Source organism: Taudactylus pleione, unplaced genomic scaffold (genome assembly GCF_031769625.1).
Source record: "Taudactylus pleione unplaced genomic scaffold, aTauple2 ptg000156l, whole genome shotgun sequence".
NCBI classification, from domain to species: domain Eukaryota; kingdom Metazoa; phylum Chordata; class Amphibia; order Anura; family Myobatrachidae; genus Taudactylus; species Taudactylus pleione.
In genome coordinates, this window is record NW_028284558.1 from 21,974,781 (window position 1) to 21,989,346 (window position 14,566).

A 14,566-nucleotide genomic window follows, 5' to 3' on the forward strand; every position below is an offset into this window, starting at 1 on the left:
CGCGACGGACGCCATTTCACTCCAGCTGTGGAGACTGAACAGGGAGGGTGGGTAGTGTAGGGCTGGGAGAGGTGCTGGTGCTGTCTTCTGTGTCCATCTGGACTGGTGCAGAACTGCAGATACATCTGGGCTGGTGCTGTGTCCACCTGGGCCCAAGGTCTGGACTAAAAAAAAAATATATATATATAGTAAAAAAAAAAATCAAAGTGTCTTTTATTTTTTTCTGTGTGTGTGTGTGTGCGTGCGTGTTAGGCTTAACCGCAGTGCTGCACAAGATCCAGCCAGCAACGCAAGTTGCAAGCTAGTGCTGCCCGACTCCAGTCGTGATCAATCTGTGCTCTGGGCCCAAGTTCTGGAGCATAAAAAAAAGTAAAATCAATTGTCTTTTTTTCTAATAATTGTCTGCGTGTCTGTGCGTGTTAGGCTTAGCCGCACAAGATCTAGCAAATCGGCAACACAAGCTAGTGCTGCCCGACTCCAGTCGTGATCAAACTGTGCTCTGGGCCCAAGTTCTGGAGCATAAAAAGAATTAAAATCAATTGTCTTTTTTTCTAATAATTGTCTGTGTGTCTGTGCGTGTTAGGCTTAGCCGCACAAGATCTAGCAAGTCGGCAACGCAAGCTAGTGCTGTCCTACTCCAGTCGTGATCAATCTGTGCTCTGGGGCCAAGTTCTAGATCATAAATAAAATTAAAATCAATTGTCTTTTTTTCTAATAATTGTCTGCGTGTCTGTGCATGTTAGGCTTAGCCGCACAAGATCTAGCAAGTCGGCAAATCAAGCTACTGCTGCCCGACTCCAGTCGTAATCAATCTGTGCTCTGGGCCCAAGTTCTGGAGCATAAATATAAATAAAATCAATTGCCTTTTTTTGTCTAATATTTTTGTGCGTGTGCATGACTGCACGTGTGTGAATTTTGTAACCGCACCTTGGCTACACTATTGGTGCTTGTAACACTGCTTCAAGACTGCAGAAAACATGGAGGGTTGTCACATGACAGCAGAGCAAGGCCAAGAACCACATGTTGCAGTTGCCAGCAGTGCAAGGCCGTCCACTTCCTTGTCCTCTATGAAGGCCCATGCCCCAGGGCTTAAGTCACGCCATCGATATGGTAAAGCTATTTGTACTGAAGTTAAGAAAAAACATTGAAAGGAAATTTGCCTTTAGATAAACAAAAAATTGGCAATATGCCCTTCGCTACACGAAGTGGCAAGGAAAGGGTAAGGCATGTGCCTTTCTTTAGGAAGACTGCTGATTCTGATAGCCCTTCGGATAAAACAACTGTGTGCTCTGAGAAATCGAAATTACAAATCCCAGAGGAGAGTGCAAGTGTGTCCGCGGTTGCCATGTGTGAGCCAGACCTAAATACTAGTGTACTGGAGGATTCTCCAAGTTCCAACATTTGTGTGCCCTCTGTAAATGTGGGGAAGGGCAGTCAACATCTTGCAGATGTAGTCATTGAGGATGCTTCTGTGGATTTGCACATGGAGGAGGAGGATATTTTGGTAGTTGAAGGCGCTAAGGATGATGAGGATGTTTATGATGAAGATGTTGGTGATAAGGATTTTGATGCCGAGGATGCCCATTGAGTAAGTAAGGCAACACCTGTTGCCCATGGATTGAAAAAGCCAAAGCCCATTGTTGTCATGCTAGGACAAAAGACAAAAAAATCTACTTCTCACATGTGGAATTATTTCCACCCCAATCCGGACAACAGTTGTCAAGCCATATGTACACGTTGCCATGCAAGAGTGAGTAGAGGGAGGGACCTAAACCACCTAGGAATATCAAAGTATACATCGCCAAGTTCCAAAACTCAAAACGTAACAAGTCCAGTGTCACCTACCTGCTCCCTCTCTGTGAGATGTCAGCAATATTGTGAGAGCATTACATGTGGGCGAATTCCAACACGTCCCATGTTTTGCTCACACAATTAATTTGGTGGTGCAATGATTTTTAAAAGCTGACACGGTCATGCAGGAGATGCAGTAGATGCTCTCGGTGGCACGCTAAATATCCAGACATTTTAGACATTCGGCGACCGCTTGTCGAAGATTGCATGACCAGCAGGTACTGTTAAATTTGCCCTTCCATCAGCTGAAGCAAGAGGTAGTAACTCGGTGGAATTCTACCTTCTATATGCTTCAGCGGATGGAGGAACAGCAAAAGGCCATCCAGGCCTATACAACGGACTATGAGATAGGCCGTGTAGGGGGAATGCACCTTACTCAAGCGCAGTGGGAAATAATTTCTGTGTTGTGCAAGGTTCTCAAACCCTTTTAACTTGCCACTCGTGAAGTTAGTTCAGACACTGCCATCTTGAGTCAGGTCATTCCCCTCATCAGACTTTTGCAAAAACAGCTGGAGAAACAGAAGGAGGAGGTGAAATGGAGCGATTGTGCAAAGTATGTCGGACTGGTGGATCAAGCCCTTGATTCACTTCACCAGGATCCAAGAGTCATCAATCTATCGAAATCTGAAAAATATATTTTGCCGACCATTCTGGATCCTAGGTTTAAGTCCTACCTTGTGAGTTTTTTTCCAACAGACAAAAATCTAAAACTATGCAAAGAGATGTTGGTAAACAAATTGTCAGCTGCAGCCACACGTGAAACGCCATCATCTCTTCCTTCAATTTCTGCAGCTGCCAGGAAAAGACTCAATTTTCCTTACAGAATGCCTGCTGGTCATGAGGATCGTTCACCAAAATATGACATCTGGTCGGGCCTGAGAGAACTGCCTACTAGTGACATGTTTTCTACCGTGACTATGTGTGATACGGTGTTCATTCACAGAATGGTGGAGGACTATTTCAGAGATACCATCCTAATAGGCATGTCAGACAGTCCCTTTCAGTACTGGCAGGAAAAAGAGGCAATATGGAGGCCCATACACAAACTGGCTTTGTATTACTTAAATTGCCCACCCTCATATGTGTACTCCGAAAGAGTTTTCAGTGCAGCTGGCAACCTTGTCAGTGATTGGTGTAGGAGGTTACTTCATCAAAATGTGGAAAAGATGATGTTCATTAAAATGAATTACAAATTCCACGAGGAAGACCTCTACCAACAATTACATAAAAATATTTCAGAGGCGCCAATGGTGGTTTCCAGCGGGGACGAATCAATATTGTGTGAAGAAGAGGATGTACACACTGATGGGGATGACGAGGACGAGGATGACGACAACTTGTAATGTAAAGCCAGTATGTGTATGGGGTCATTTTCATTTCCATGTCCAATGCACATTGGCAGCTTGTTTTATGGGGTCCAAACAAACCAATAATTTCAGCCACAATTGGCAGTCCTAGTTGCTGAAATGAACAGCGCTATGACAATATTATTAAAGAAAGTGTACTTAAAAAATAATAAATAAATGTGATGGTTACCACTCAGTCAGTTGATATATTGGTTATAATGGATATACATAAACAATCAGAGAATACTATATAATTGAATTTAAATTAAATAAATAACTTGATTAAGTATATTGATCGCTCTCCTGATCAAAGTCTAATACAGCTTGGTTCAAAAATGTAAATATTTAATAATAAAAAACCATGACATAGATTGGTACATGAAGATATTAAAACATGGAGAAATCAATAAAAAAGAAGTAATAATCGGATCCTGTAATGGATAAATTTAACTCAGTCCTTTGAGTCCATTGTCCATAGAACAAGTAATAATAATAGTATTCAGAATGAGAAGTCACAATAGTACAAGTACGTACTTCAATAGCAGCATTTGAATAAGATAGTGGAGTGAATTTCCAGGGCAATCCGGATGATTATCCAGCAATGTTAAAGTATATTAAAGTATATTACCTGCCTTCTGAGGTAGTCCGTATGGTAAACTGGTCTCCCGTGTAACAAACGAACCACACTGGCGATGGTTGGAAAAGATAGTAGAGTGATGCTGGTCTGGAACCTCCTGTATAGATCTCCAGCCCATGGCTGCACCAATGAATTGTTTTTTAATTAACTTATTATCAATTTTACAGCCAGGAGCTGCACCAACTATCATCTATCAGTTCTTCAATCCTCAAGGGTATCCCAACCATCATCTTTGCACAGTCCTCAACTCTATTAATAATTATATCAATCAGTTTTGAGCCAGTAAGCTGGATGCAAAATTGACTGGAAACGAGTGGAAATAAATGTTATTGAGGTTATTAATACCGTAGGAACAAAAAAGGCCCATTTTATATAATTTTACCTGTTTTTTTTATTTTTTAAGAAAAAATCCAGATCCAAAACCAAAACACGAAAACAAAACACGGAGGTGAGGTTTTGGCAAATCCAGAAGATCTTTATTTACTGCGCATAGTGGTGTACTGATGACATATGGTAATTGGCAAAACCAATCCAGATCCAAAACCAGGGGAGATCCAAAACCAAAACACGGGGGTCGGCGCACATCTCTATTTAATAGTGATTGTTAATATTAAATTGTCAGTTATTCTTTGTATTATTTCCATCCAGAAATGCGGTATCAAAGTAAAACATATCTTTATTTTAACAAATTCTCCACATTTTCTTAAATAATACATATCAATTTAATTGAACATCCGTCAACAGCACATCAATTTTATTGTCTACAGTATCATAAACATTAAATGTTGCAGTATTTATTGTGCAAAAAGAATTATATATTTTTGGAATTACATATTTTTTATATTTTTTTACAATCACACAGCCGAGTATTATACTGTAGCCAGTACTTCATAATGACAGAGCCAACTGACTTCTGAAAATTTGGCATACAAATACAGCTGACACATTGTTAGCAATTAACAGGTGGCTCTTTCATTGTCCAGAATTCCAAAAATTAGGATAATTCAAATGAAAATTCATAACATCACAGATTTTGCACCACCTACACACATATCAGTAAGTAAACACATGTTTATGTTTCCAATAATACAGAGATAACAAATAAGAGAACCCGTGTGTATTTTATTACTATAGCTAGCTATAGAAATAAGGTATTAAGCACTTTTTTTGTTCTGCCTGTTTTGCTCATTTTAAATAATCAGCTAAAGATTTAGTATTTGTCTAAAAAAAAAACCAATTGGTTCATCTCTAGTTCACAGCTTGGACTAAAAAGTGTTGTTACCCAATTTTTTCTGCTTATATGACCATGATTGTGTCTGACATAAATTACAAGCAAAATCCTCTTTAGTCTTTAGCTATCATTTGGTTTTATTGTAGGTTTTCAACAAACTCAACACATATAATTATATTTATTTCTAATTGCATTTTTCAAATTTACTCATATTTGCTTACTGCTTAAAATTGTTTAGAGTCAAAGACAAATTACATCCAAGTAGAACTTTAGACTCTCTGGTAGTTCTGGGTTCATACTGGTTTACAATTCAATAAAGCAGCATTAGTGCATACATTATACTAGCAGTGTTAGTGTTCCAGGATGACCTGAACTGAGCATACTGTAATTCAATAATGCACTAACAACAACAAACAAATGCATTGTAGGCGGAGACCGCCCAAGGTGCCTATATATTAACACAAAATTAGGATATTCATCTCCCTCTTCTAAACCTGAATACTCATCCCTTGAGGGAAAGGGTAGTGGAGTTCATAATATAGTCCCTAAGGTGAGTTCATCCCTGATCTGCTGTTCTGCCATTCTTTTCCACCCAAAATAGCCAACAAAATCGAAACAACCAAAATCCAAGCAACAGAGAAGGGAGGGTGGGAAAGCTTCACCAACCAAAGTGGCCTATTAAACACTGCAGTAAATAATATCACCAAAAACACCCTTAACCCTACCATAGGCTGGTATAACCGTGTGACCGGAACCAGGTGCCTTTTTCTATATCAGTGTGCAAAGGGAGATATGGACAATAGATAGGTGTCTATGGAATGTTGTTTTGCACATCATCCATCCCTGGTTTGGTGAACTTTTTTATTTCAATAGATTAACTAAACCTATTTATATGTAGTACAGTAGAATTGTACTATCTTATCTCTTCTTAGTAAATCTCTATTTACTTTGAATAATTATTCTGAAGTTGCTCATCGGGAGCTGCCACACTTCGGCCAAAGTCCGTATTTCAAATCTCCTACTTGTTCCAGCAGACCTGAATGCTGGGAATGATAAACAGTTTATTTTCCTGTCAGATCATTTTGATGTTGCAGAAAAATATGACAAAACATATTTAGTGTAAATCGACAAGAAACACATTATAACCTCGAATTTCAAGCATAGTCTGTGCTCACCACAGCTATAAATGATGATTTACTCATTAATATGTATATTTTCTGGAACTCCAAATTTCTTTTGTTGATAATGTCTGGGTCAAATTCAAACATAATAAGTATTTTTAAACAATGTTGTCTGGATATTAATATTTTGACTTAAAGTTATATGATATATTCAACTAATTATCAAAATGTACAATATTTTTTTTCAACAAAAATCAGATATTGTCAACGAATGAAGTTTGTCACTGGTTTTTGGCTCGGTTTGGAAAATACTGCATGAGCCAGAGAGTATTGGCTGTAACAATTCAATATGTCCCACAATACAGATTGGCAAAATGTAATTTAAAATGTATTTAATGCTGCTAGAAATTGTTAGTGACTAACTATAGTGTGGTTGTTTTTCCACTTTAGTATCCTGACTTTGAAAAGCTTGAACAGAGTGGGTTTTGCAACTAACAGGTCATATTTTATTTATTTGTGTGACTTGTTATCAGATGTTTTGGATTAAAAATATAGATACTGAATGTAGTTGTAATCAGTTCAATAGGATTCCCAAAAGGATGACTGCTGTGCATAGGATAAAATGTTACTCAATGGTCACCACCAATTTTATCTCACGTACCTCCTAATTTTAGGCCTAGTGGTCAGTTATTGGGGTATATAATACTAGCTGGGGTCATTGGCGACCCTCCCCGGTGTCACCCGGTGCGGGGAGGGATGTGTTGAGCGCGTCACAGCCGCGCACGCCCCAAAAAGGGGGTGTGGTCTTTTGCAAAGGGGTGTGGCCTCGAGGGACAGGGGCGTGGTCTTGCGGCCCGATCCCCCATGGTCCCGTTGGAGTGCCGGTTCCCTCACAGTATCAGGAGCCGGGTGCTGCACTTAATACTACAGTGCAGCACCCGGCTCCTGTCACTGTGGGGGAGTGTCAGTCTGCACCTTGGTGTCACCCCTTGGCGGGTGATACCCAGGTGCGGCCCACACCCACCACACCCCATTGTGACGCCACTGGCTGGGATACCCGGCTTTGTTCGGGTAAAAGACTAGTCCCTGAAGTATATCTGCAGCCTTCATTTTTATGCATTGTCCTCACCTATAACCTGGATAACTATGCTAATTAGGAGTAAATGACAGTGCAGACATATTCTCATTACGTTTGGAATGGGGTATACCAGGAGCAAACTGACTTACAGAACAGAAATCAATACAGCTTCTAAAATCACTTGAATTTCATAAATCACTGCAGAACAGAGGGGGTCATTCAGATGCAGACAGATATGTTATAGCAGCTGCTAACATGCTGGGAGAGCTGTAATATGGTAATGCAGCAGGGGGCATTACTGATCCAAGTTGCGTCCAAGGGCGCAGTATCGGATCATCTGCAATCCATTCGGCAGGCTGAGTGACCATGGGGTCACGGTAACTGGCTGCTGCAGATGAGTAAAAGAGACCAGGAAATCTCTGTTAGCCGATGCAGATCCTGGCCTCTCCATTGCCCCCAAACAGCATCGTCATGCCTCTGTTTTGGGAACCGGAGGCCGTCGCCTGCTCCCAGGCCAGAAATAGCAGTAGACTGTCAATCACTGACAGACTGCAGCCGGACTGTGTGCGTGATTGATCGCAGATCTGTACTGCACATGCACAGTATGGGTCAGGCACATGTGTAGATTCCCACAGGGATGCATGATTCCTGTCACTGCATCCACAGCTGAATCACCCCCTGAAATCACTCTGCAGACCAACATTGATGCAGGGTTGCCATCAGAGGGGAAACACCAACTCTGGAGTTCCATTCCCAGACAGAGGGGGGCCTGTCTGCAGTGACACTGTGTAGATGCGATCAATCTCCCCTGCTGTTTGCAATCTCCGTATGCTAAGCTTTGCCAGGATCAAAGATTGTAGATTGATTATACTGTCTGCCACAGTCTGAGTGTATCGAGTGCTGAGCTGCTCATGAGCCTGCCAGAGTGTGACAGTGTGTGTGTATAAAGGCAGTCCCTTAGCCCCAGAACTTGTACAATTTAACAGTGTCTCGGTTTAATGGGATTGCGTGACCATGTATGGCCCTAACGAAGTTCAAACTTAGGCAAAAACCTAATCCTGGTCAAACTACCCCACTATGCCAAATTTGGTGGAGCTAAGTACAGAACTCTGGCCATGCATAAAGGACAAACAGACATACATTCTGAGCAAGAATTATCCTATATTTTACAATTAATGTTTCTACATAAATGTTCCACCATGCATTTTGCTGTAGTTCTAGGTACAGAAACACAGAACATTATGAGACTGATGCTGATTTGAACACATCCCCATTTTTGCATCCTATGCTCCAAAATTGATTATATGTAAAACTGGTGATGCAGAGTTGTACGCAATTCTGTCATGGGCAAAAATGTGTACTACTCTGCATGTGGGCGAATAAACGCATTTACCGATGTGTCCTTACTGAACTTTGCTCAAATCACGCAAAAGGACCCCTCTGTCTAGTGTCACAGTATTGGATACAGTGGTGTGCCATGTTATAGGCCATTCGTAATGTGAAAGTTCTCTCACAACATGTCTGTTCGTCTACATGAAATATGCAAGAAAATAGCAAGTTCAATTGTTCAAAATGTGCACAAAATTAGCGAAAAAGTAGCATAGTATTAATGAAAAAGTAGCATGATATGAATGAAAAAGTAGCATAATATTAATGAAAAAGTAGCATGATATGAATGAAAAAGTAGCATAATATTAATGAAAAAATAGCATGATATGAATGAAAAAGTAGCATAATATTAATGAAAAAATAGCATGATACGAATGAAAAAGTAGCATAATATTAATGAAAAAGTAGCATGATATGAATGAAAAACTAGCATAATATTAATGGAAAAGTAGCATAATATAAGTGAAAAAGTTGTATAATATTAATAGAAAAGTAGCATAATATAAGCAAAAGTTCCAGTATACAGTACAGGTTGAGTCTCCCATATCCAAACATTCCGAAATACGGAATATTCCGAAATACGGAATATTTTTAGCATGACTGAGATAGTGAAACCATTGATTTTTGATGGTCCAATGCACACAAACTTTGTTTAAGGCACAAATTATTAAAAATATTGTATAAAATGACCTATAGGCTGTGTGTATAAGGTGTATATGACATATAAATGAATTTCATGTATCTACACAAACTTTGTTTGAGCCACAAAATAATTGAAAATATTGTATAAAATTACCTTCTGGCTGTGTGTATAAGGTGTATATAACACATAAATGCATTCTGTGTTTATATTTGGTCTCTATTCCTAAGATATTTCAATATGGTATGCAATTATTCCAAAATACGGAATATTCCGATATCCAAAATACCCCTGGTCCCAAGCATTTTGGATATGGGAGACTCAACCTGTAGTAGACAAGTATAGTATGAGTTAGTGTACTTGTTTGTACAGTACATTCATTTTTTGCATCTTTCCTTTTCTGAATACATTGCTTTAACTTTCTGGCTCCCTTCTGTGTTTTTCATTAAGGCATTTACAATATCCAGGCAAAATATTTTTTTTTTTTTGCACTCACTCTTGCTCTGGTATACAACATGTTCTGTGAAGCTGCAGGGAAATAGGAATAAGCAGGTTTACCTGGGAAATATGAAGGTCTTATTGAAAAGCAAATAAGGTGCTGCTAATAAAATTTCTTGCCAACTTTAAGGGATTACCCACCAGAAGATCCTGGAGGGGAAAGTCCCAGGGGCATCTGCGGATAGCGTGATGATATGGATTGCGTCATCATGGAACTGCCTCACATTGATTTGGGGCCATGATGAAGCAATTCACAGTGAATTTCCGTGAACACTTCACTGCAGATGTAGACAGGATGCAGGAGGGTTGTCTTATAGAGTATACAGTACATGTCATTATCTTGTTTAGTATGGTGTTACCAATGGGTGGGATTATCATTCAACTCATAGACTTGATATAAAAAAAGTGGGACAGGTTAATTGTATATTTTAATTGTACACATCAATAGACAGAAGCACATGATAGATTAGGTGGCTCTTGCATATTTAAATTGTTTATATCCTTTAAATTATTGGACTTATGACAGAGGTGCTGTGATGTGGGGGTTGGATACAAAGATTCCAGGCCTGAACCTCTGTGAGTCCAGCTAGAGCCCGAGCCCACTGAACCTCTGGAGAGCCATGATATTCACATCGGGGCATGGCTATGCCACCACACACTTGGCCATACTCCCTAGTACTAAAGCCCAAAATATCTCCAAGCAGCTCTGCATATGTAACTGGCTGTTGGATTACTGATATTATTATTATTTTGCCTTGTCCTGTTGGCCCCTAACTGTATAGAACATTTTTTTAATAAGTAGCACTTGTGGCCAGTGCAGCTATGTCTATGCAATATTACTAGGCCTACCAAATAGAGCTTACAATCCACTTGTCTATGGGCTGCCGGAAGTCTAAGTAACGTGTCCAAGGTCACTAGAAAATACCTCTGGACTGTAATCAGGATGTTTGGAACACCTCCATTGTTCTTACTCATTGTGCAAATCTATCACCTTAAATTAAGTGCCCCTCTAATTCTGGCATTTATTAAAGTATATTAATGTGAATTTGAACAAAAATATCTATATAATGCAGAAGTCAATATGATAGAGAGGCTTAATTTCTTTTATTTTCCTACGCTTTTATTTTTCTAGCAGATGTTAAATTTGGTGCAGTCATATCACAGCTGTGTGGCATCAAAGCTCAATCTGGGTTTGAGTATGCAAATGGGCACATGAATATACGCTTTGCTTCCGTTATTCCACAATCCAGCACGCTAATATATATTGTATATGCAGTATGTAAAAGAAGCTGATATTATTAAGATAATGCAGCCAAGTGAGGTAGGCGTATTTCCCAACTCGCGCACAAAAGAGGCAAACGTTTTTCTTCACAATTTAGTTTACTAAACAAAGCTGGGATGCTCAGGAAGAATGCTGCTATATAGAACTTTCAATTCTGTTCTTTCAATCGTACTTCAAAACACAGCTGTGCTGGTCCTCTCACCATTGTGGGCATTGGTATGCAAATCAGCATAATGCATGAGATATTCCACTTTCTTTCTTTAAACGCTCTTCAGTGTGATTGTTACCCATCTTTTATCGGCAGTTTGTGTCAGACAATTTTATGACAACAATAAAAACTTTCTAATAATAAGGATGGATGATCACACCTTAATTCTGGGTGAATACCTGCTGAAGAAGTAAAGAAAATAATGGTCTACCCTAGAGCACTTTTATTTCTCTGGGCTAAATGAGACAGCAATGACGGTGGATGTAGTATTTGGATTTCATATACTCAGACTCCGAAGATCAAGACTCTGATCAATAAGAGACAGGCATTGGACATAACCTTTGTAGGCTAAATTAATACTGATGAGTATGAAGCCTATCAATTCATTCGAAATAAGTGATTGAGGAACTTTATAGAAGCAGGCATTTTATTGGCTCAATCAATATTGGTGCCTCATCTGTCACAGGTTCCTAGTGAATTGACATGTTGCATTCTCAAAATGGCTGCCACCATTGCGTAAAAGGTAGTGTATACACATACAAAAATTGTATGTGTTCAGAATGGTATACAATCGGGAAGCCGGCTGCCTTAATACCGACAGCCAGCTTCCCAACTGTCATATCCCGGTGAGGGTGAAATGCCGGGCGTCTAGATGTAGACGCCTGACATTTTCCTGACGCCGGGAGACAGGCGCCCAGCATCCCAATCGAAGGGATGCCGGGCGCCGCGAGCGGACAGCTGTGGGGGGGGAGGGTTAGGTTTAGGGCTCCCGGGGGGGACTTAGGGTTAGGCATCCACCCAGGAGGGTTAGGGTTAGGCTAGGGGGAGGGAGGGAGGGTTAGAGTTAGGCACCCCCGGGGGGGACTTAGGGTTAGGCACCCCCCCGGAGGACTTAGGTGTAGGCAGCGGGGAAGGGGGGATTAGGGTTAGGCACTTGGGAGGGGGGATTTGGGTTAGGCACCTCTAAGGAGGGTTAGGGTTAGGGGGTTAGGTTAGGTTAGTAAGTACTTACCTATGGACGATCAGGATTTCCAGCGCTGTCGGGCTTCCGTTGCCGGGAACTCTGCTTTTGTTGGCCAGGCGCTCCCGGGAATCGAACCGCTGGCCATGCGGCCGGCGGTATTTCATACCGATTCCGTTCAGAATTAAGGAGGTGAAAATACATGCATTTTTCATGACAATTTCTGCAAAGAAATCTATGTATGATTAGTAGTTTATAGACCAGTACATGTTGTTAATATTATGGAATTGGCATTTTAAATATAGAACTATTCATATTATCTACTATTATAAAATTGGAGTCTGATAAAAATTAAGCCATCGTGTTTGCGTGATGACCTAATCGTGGTGGCTGCAACTCACATGTTTACGTTAGGTGTGACATATTGGAAGGAGTGCGCTCCTGCACTGCCTCCCCCCAGCACTTTCAAGGTAGGAGAGTGCCTGCGGTCACTAGGGACATAGCTAAGTAAGGTCTGACCTCTGACATGCACTACTCCGTGGCATCCATCTTCATGCCAAAGCGTCCATGAAGACAGGTCGGAAAACATAAGCTCACCGCCAAAGAGCCCTACAGTGGCCTACTGTATGCCCGCAAGTACACTTTACCACCATCTTTGTACAATAGACCACCAGTGCTACTATCTGCCCATGTTAGAACCATGATCACGCCCTGTGCACTATAATGCCCAGCAATACGCTGAGCCCCAGGCTGCCACAAACAGTGTATTACATCTACAATTGTTAAACGTGTGTAATTCACATCCTACCTGTTCTTCTTACTGATATATAATAAATCTGGTCAAGCATACCACGTGTGGACTAATCGCCACCAGCACCAACTACTATGTTATACATCTAATCAACATCACTCACACTCTGGCCAATTATATAATAGTCTGGTGTATCAATTCGCTTCTGCTCCCTACAAATTCCGCATGCGCATAATTGTGACACTACACTACCACCTGCTATCACCACCATCTCTGCTAATATGATGTGCACATACGCCGCTGTGACGGGACAGGAGAGGACCAGGAACTGTAACGTGATGGGATGGAGCAGGGACAGGAGGGGGAGGTGGTGGGCTGGCTCAGATTTACTAGATCTAATATATAATTATAGCTTAGTTGGGATGAAGTTTGTTAACAGGCAAAAAAAAGCTGTTCACTATAAATAAAATACATAAGACTCTGCGGCAATGGAAACGGGCCCATTACACATGGGGTGTTGTCTAATTATGGGAGGCATGGCCACGCCCCCCATAAAAAACAAACATTTGTAGCAGAGCTGCGTGCTGTCATGGGGGCACCTGGGACAAATACAGGAGGGGGGGATCAGTGTGATTACTCCCCCCACCCCTGCACATGCTCTCCTTGTCCTACTGCAGCCCAGGACACAGGAGTATGTGCTGGGCAGCTGACAGGTAAGAGGGGTGGGAGTGGCGGCAGACCCGGGTCCCCCACCGGCCCATCCAAAAAGCCAGAGCCAGGGTAATTAGTACCCAGCCTCCTCTCGGCGCCTCTGCATACAATGGCATTCTAGAGAATTGTTTATTTTCAATGCCCCATTCACAAAGCAAAGTTCATCCAAAAATAATTTACAACGCTAGGGGTGGATGAATTTTACTTGCCTGCACATAAGTGCCCTACCTCACTAGCGCCCTGTTTGCTGAAGAGATGTGAATCCCCACAGACATGTTCCAAAATCTAGTGGAAAGCCCACAAGAACACTGGAGCCTGTTATAGCAGCAAAAGGGAAGACCAACTTCATATTCATACCCATGGTGTAGGAATGAGATGACAAGAACATATTGGTGTGATGATCACACCAATGAAGAATATTCACACATGTGCATGATTTGTGCTAACATAGATTAATACAAATGTATCAGTAGAAACACAATATAAAAAGAAGTGAATAGTAAATCTAGTTCCCACAAAACCAAAGCAGTAGGGCCCTCTCCGGTACAATTTTGAACCTAATAATAATTATGGTATTGTTTTTAGATACAGGTACAGATTTGTCAAAGAACATGAATCCCTATTCTCAATTATAACTTATAATAAGTGTCACTCAGCTGCCCCAGTGATAATTTTTGTTTAATTGCAGGAATAACTTTTTTTTTTGTGCCATGTTACTCAGCCTTATCGCCAAAACTGAAGCTACAGATGTGTCCTCATACACTACTGTCATAGTCACACCAAACAGCCCTTCTTGTCGCGCTGGGTCCAGTGCGACTTGGCTTGTGAAGAGTGGCTGTTTCGTTTAATTATGCGACTTAGG

General features: G+C 41.0%; 1 protein-coding gene across 2 annotated transcripts in view; it reads left to right on the forward strand.

Annotated features, from left to right (window-relative positions):
- ARHGAP15 (Rho GTPase activating protein 15) overlaps positions 1–14,566 on the forward strand; it is a 724,185-nt gene that overhangs the window by 356,804 nt on the left and 352,815 nt on the right. The window lies entirely within an intron of this gene.